Genomic DNA, 6,403 nt, shown 5'->3' with positions numbered 1-6,403 from the left:
GAAAAAAATCAAGCAAACGCTGTCACAATCAATGTCATCAGAACCCTGGAAATGGTCAAAGCAGTAAGAAGAATGCCAGCCCAAGAAAAAGGCAACTCAAAATATGGAGGCTGGATGAGGCCTGAAACTATTGCTCTGAGATTAATCTTTAGACCTTAAACCAAAAATATCCCCCAAAGTGTTCTTTAAAGCAAACAGGAGTTTAGCTTAACTAGTAAAAAAATGTCTGCCTTGAGTGCTGTGCTCTTTGAAGATCTTTCGTTGTTGTTGTTATGTGCTGTCGAGTCAAACCCAACTCATAGCGACCCCTCCTTGGGTTTCCGAGGCAGTATCACTACGGAAGTAGGATTGCCCAACCTTCCTTCCGAGGAGTGGCTGGTGGGTTTGAACCGCCAGCCGTCTGGTTAGCAGGCAAGTGTCTTAGCCACTATGCTACCAGAGCTCCCAATCTCTATGGAATTAAGGAGGGCTGGAACAGGTAGGGCAGGCTGGGAAGCGGAAGTGGAGCGGTTTGGAACAGCTGAGGATAACAAACTTGTCTGTCAGTTTGTCGTACTGTGGTGGCTTGCATGTTGCTGTGAGGCTGGAGGCTATGCCACTGGTGTTTCAAATGCCAACAGGGTTACCCATGGTACACAGGTTTCAGCGGAGGTTTCAGACAAAGATAGACTCAGAAGAAGGAAGAGGCCATCCACTTCTCAAAGAATTGGCCAGTGAAACCTTAAGAATAACAGTGAAACACTGTCTGATACATTACTGAAAAATTTTAGGGAGAGCCCTGAAACACTGTGTGATGTAGTACCAGAAGATGAGGCCCTCAGGTCAGAAGGCACTCAAAATATGACTGGGAAAGAGCTGCCTCCTTAGAGTAGAGCCAACCTTAATGATGTGGATGGAGTAAAGCTCTAAGGCCTCCATTTGGTGATGTGGCATGACTAAAAATGAGAAGAAACAGCTGCAAACATCCATTAATAATCAGAAAATGGAATGTACGAAGTATGAATCTAGGAAAATTGGAAGTTGTCAAAAATGAAATCAAACACAAAAAGACTGATATCCTAGGTATTAGGGTTTTGGCCATTTTGAATCAGACAACCATATGATCTACTATGCCAGGAAAGACAAATTAAAGAGAAATGGCGTGGCATTCATGGACACAAAGAATGTTTCAAGATCCATCCTTAAGTTCAATGCTGTCAGTGATAGGATAATATCCATACACCTACAAGGAAGGCCAGTTAATACTACTATTACTCAAATTTATGCACCAACCACCAAAGCCAAAAATGAGGAAATTCAACCAAAATCTTTACCAACTTCTGCAGTCTGAAATTGACTGAACATGCAATCCAGATGTGTTGATTATTACTGGTGATTGGAACGCAAAAGTTGGAAACAAAGAAGGATCAATGGTAGCTGGAAAAGATGACCTTGGTGATAGAAATAATGCTAGAGATCACATGATAGAATTCTGCGAAACAACGACTTATTCATCACAAATACCTTTTCTCAATAACACATATGGGGGCTATACACATGGACTTCACCAGATGGAGTACAAGGAATCAGATAGACTACATCTGTGGCAAGAGGCATTGGAGAAGCTCAATATCTTCAGCCAAAATAAGGCCAGGAGCTGATTGTGGAACAAAACATCAACGGCTCATATGCAAGTTCAAGTTGAAGCTGAAGACGATTAAAACTAGTCCACCGGAGCCAAAATATGACCTTGATTATATCCCTCCTGGATTTAGAGACCATCTAAAGAATAGATTTGATGCATTGAACACCAATGACCAAAAACCAGAGGAATTGTGAGATGACATCAAGAACGTCATCCATGAAGAAAGCAAAAGGTCATTAAAAAGACAGGAAAGAAAGAAAAGGCCAAAAGAGATGTCAGAAGAGACTCCGAAACTTGCCTTTGAATGGACAGTGGCAAAAGCAAAGGGAAGAAATGACAAGATAAAAGAGTTGAACAGAAGATTTCAAAGAGCAGGTTGAGAAGACAAAGTCAATTATTATAATGAAATGTGCAAAGACCTGGAGTTAAAAAACCAAAGGGAAGAACACATTTGGCATTTTTCAAGCTGAAAGAACTGAGGAAAAATTAAGGCTTGAGGTGCAATATTGAAAGATTCTGTGGGCAAAATATTGAATGATGCAGGAAACATCAAAAGAAGATGGAAGGAATATACAGAGTCACTGGACCAAAAAGAATCAGTCAATGTTCATCCATTTTAGGAGGTGGCATATGATCAAGAATCAATGGAAGGAGTTGAAGCTGCACTGAAGGAACTGGAGAAAAACAAGGACCCAGGAATTCATGGAATACCCAATCGAGATGTTTCAACAAATCAACAAATGGATGCCACGCTGGAGGCACTCACTAGGCTATGCCAAGGGATTTGGAAGGCAGCTACCTGGCCAACTGACTGGAAGAGATCCATATTTGTACCCACTTCAAAGAAAGGTGATCACACAGAATGTAGAAATTATCGAACAATATCATTAATATCTCAAGCAAGTAAAATGTTACAGAAGATAATTCAAAAACGTTTGCAGCAGTATATTGACAGAGAACTTCCAGAGGTTCAAGCTGGATTCAGAAGAGGATGTGGAACGAGGGATATCATTGCTGATGTCAGATGGATCTTGGTTGAAAGCAAATAATACCAGAAAGATGTTTACTTGTGTTTTATTGACTATGCAAAAGCATTCGATTGTGTGGATCATAACAAATTGTGGAAAACACTGAGAAGAATGGGAATTCCAGAATGCTAAATTGTACTCATGAGGAACCTGTACATAGACCAGGAGGCTGTTGTTCCAACAGAACAAGGGGACACTGCATGGTTTAAAATCAGGAAGGGAGTGTATCAGGGTTGTATCCTTTCACCATACTTATTAAATCTGTATGCTGATCAAATAATCTGAGAAGCTAGACTATGTGAAGAACGTGGCATTAGGACTGGAAGAAGACTCATTAACAACCTGCGATATGCAGATGACACAACTTTGCTTGTTGAAAGTGAGGATGACTTGAAGCACTTAGTGAGGAACATGCTTGGTAAAGTGGAGGGTCAACTGAAAGGGGAAGGCATTCAACAAGATGGATTGACACAGTGGCTGCAGTGATGGGCTCAGGCATAGCAGGGATCATGCAGCTAGCTGGTGCAGGAAGGGCAACATTTCGTTCTGTTGGACACAGGGTCTCTGTGAGTCGGATACGACTCAACGGCACCTAACAACAGCAATGACAATAATATGGGATCAAATTGACAACAGCAATTGCAAAGATTACATAGGAATCTTAGGAGGCAGTGAGTTTGCATTCATGGGGGAGGAACAACTCAGAAAAGAAAGGTGAGAATGCTTTTACAACTGGAAGAATGTAATCGTATCCCTCAATTCTACGTGTAGAAACTGGAATCTGTATATGTTTTGCTGTGTAGACCTTCAACAATAACAATAAAAACATACATAAATGAATGAAAGGCAATTTAACAACAGTGGAGAAGCTTTCTGGCCCCACCCCACCCTCCTCCAGGGCTTAGCAGAGGTCTTGAAAAAGCAGCCTGCGTTCTAGGTGCGGGATCCTGGTCCCTTGTTCTCCATTGGGCAGAGCAGATCTTACTCTCCGAAGACTGTTTTTTTGTTGTTGTTGTTAACTTTTTTTGTGGTGAAAACATACACAGCAAGACATTCCCCATTTACAGCTCAGGGACATTGATGACATTTTTCATGTTGTGCCACCATTGTTGTCATCCTTTTCCAAAATATTCCACCATCATTAGATCATTAGTATATAAACTCAGTGCCTCTCAAACAAAAGCTTCCCCTTTCTCTCTCCCTCCTATCCCTGCTAACCACCAATAATCTTTGATATATAATATACACATTTCTTCCCAAAACCTATCTAGGAATCCCCCACCCCCATCACTGGTAACCAACAAAGAAAGTTCCCTTCCAGGCATAAACCTTTCCTTGACTTTTTACAATAGTGCACAAGACAATATTTTTCCTTTTGTGATTCCTTCTGTTATTTCACTCAATATTATGTTTTTGGCAGTTAGAACCCGTCTGGGGCCACCTGAAGGATTGAGGCAAGGCCCTTATCCTTCTGGGGCAAAAGATTACAATTGAGGCAAAAGAGAGACCCAGCAAAACTCTCAGAAGAAAAGCTAAGGAGTTTCTTTGGGTAACTGTTGTTGTTGTTGTTGTTATGTGCCCTTGAGTCAGACCTGACTCATAGAGACCCCTCCCTGGGTTTCTGAGGCAGTATCACTATGGAAGTAGATTGCCCAACCTTCCTTCCAAGGAGTGGCTGGTGGGTTTGAACCCCCAGCCTTCTGGTTAGCAGTCAAGTGCCTGAGGCACTACGCTACCAGAGCTCCTAGGGCATTAAAAGATCCTTATGTACTTGGGAATCTAGAAAGCAACATGCAGGCCCAGGGCGGGACACCTGCTCAGAAAAGACCTGAGAAAACCCCAGGCTTCACCTCTAGCTGATCCCAAGGCTCAGCACAAGAAGGAAGGAAGGTTGGATAAGCATGTGAGTACCCAGCAGAAGGCTTATCTGCAAAGACTGTGCGCCTTTGAGTCACCTGCCCCCAGGTGATTCCAACTCACAGAGACCTATAGGTCAGCACAGAACTTCCCTAGGGTTTCCAAGGTTGTAAATCTTTACAGAAGCAGATTACTAGATCTTTTCTCCCACAGAGCAGCTGGTGAGTTCAAACCACTGACCTTTCAGTTATCAGCTAAGTTCTTTAGCCATTGTGCCACCAAGGCCCCTCCTGCAGACACTGTTGTTGTTATGTGCACCAACTTATAGCGACCCCTCCTTGGGTTTCGGAGAGGCGGTATCACTATGGAAGTAGATTGCCCCATCTTCCTTCCAAGGAGTGGCTGGTGGGTTTGAACCGCTAGCCTTCTAGTTAGCAGTCAAGTGACTTAGGCACTACGCTACCAGAGCTCCTGCAGACATAAGGAAAAGGGTTTTCTTTCCTTTTTTCTTTCTCCAGAATAAATAACTCTTACAGCTCAATCACTAAAAGACAAACAACCCAACCAAAAAACAGGCAAAGCACTCGCATACACATCTCTCTAAAGAAGATATAGAAATGGTCAACAACACAACAATAACAAAAAAAAAAAAAAAAACCAGAAATGGTCAAAAAGCACATGAAAATGTACCCAAGGCAATTAGACATCCGGGAAAGGCAAATCCATAACACAGTGAGATCTCACTTTACACCCACTAGGATGTTGTGGTTGTTGTTATGTGCAGTCAAGACAGCTCCGACTCATAGCAGCCCTATGTACAACAGAACAAAACACTGCCCCGTCCTGGGCCAGCCTCACGATCCACTAGGATGGCTGGCTATAATATGAAAAATGGAAAATAGCAAGTGTTGTTAGATGACGTGCAGAAACTGGAAGCCTTTACACATTGCCACAACAGTGGACTAAGACAATATTCTTCTTGGGGTTTTGGTAGGTCTATCTTTTGCCTCAATTGTAATCTTTTGCCCCAGAAGGCTAAGGGCCTTGTCTCAATCCTTCAGGTAGCACCAGACAGGTTAGAACTGCCAAAAACATTACATTGAGTGAAATGAAGTCAATCACAGAAGGAAATGTAAATGTAAATGTAAAATGGTTCAGTTGCTGTGGAAACGAAAAACTTTTGATGCTTCCTCAAAAAAGTTAAATACAGAATTGCCTTCTGACCCAGCAGTTCCATTCCTAGGTATATACAGGCAGATCTTGGATTCTGATTGAGTTCCTTTCCTAAGCCTGTCTTTAAGTCGAATTTGTATGTAAGTTGCAACAGTTAGGAATGTCAGTCAAATGTTTGTCTTAGTATACATAATGTACCTTTCTATGAATAAAAAAACATTAAAGAAACACTTCCAGGTGCACTAAAACTTCAACATAATAATACAATAATTATAATAATAACGTTTTGATGAGCATCACAAAGTAACACCAGTTTGTTTTTATGACCAATTGTTTGTACCTGGCATTTTTAATAATAGGCTTTCCTGGGGAGTGGGGTGGGTTGATTTGAACCCAAGGACTGCCTTTTTTGGTTAATTCATGCTGCTCTAACAGAAAATACCACAAATGAATGATTTTAACAACTGGGATTTATTCTCTTTCAGTTCTGGAGGCTAGAAGTCCAAGTTCAAAGTGTCGGCTGAAGGGGCTGGGTAAAAGCCAGAACTTGGGCTCTAGCTCTGCCTCTTACACCTGGACAAGTGAAGCTGAAGGTGTCTCTTCACTCAGGCAACTGCTGGGGCTAACAAGCCCAAGGTTGACAAATAAGATGGCACAGTCCCAATATTACCAAACAACACAGTAGGCCACCAGTTCAAGTTCAGAAACAGTCCCAAGATCA

Source organism: Orycteropus afer, unplaced genomic scaffold (assembly GCF_000298275.1).
Source record: "Orycteropus afer afer isolate SDZICR_OR568_19922 unplaced genomic scaffold, OryAfe1.0 scaffold00402, whole genome shotgun sequence".
In the NCBI taxonomy this organism is placed as follows: domain Eukaryota; kingdom Metazoa; phylum Chordata; class Mammalia; order Tubulidentata; family Orycteropodidae; genus Orycteropus; species Orycteropus afer.
Note: the sequence above shows the minus strand (reverse complement) of the source record.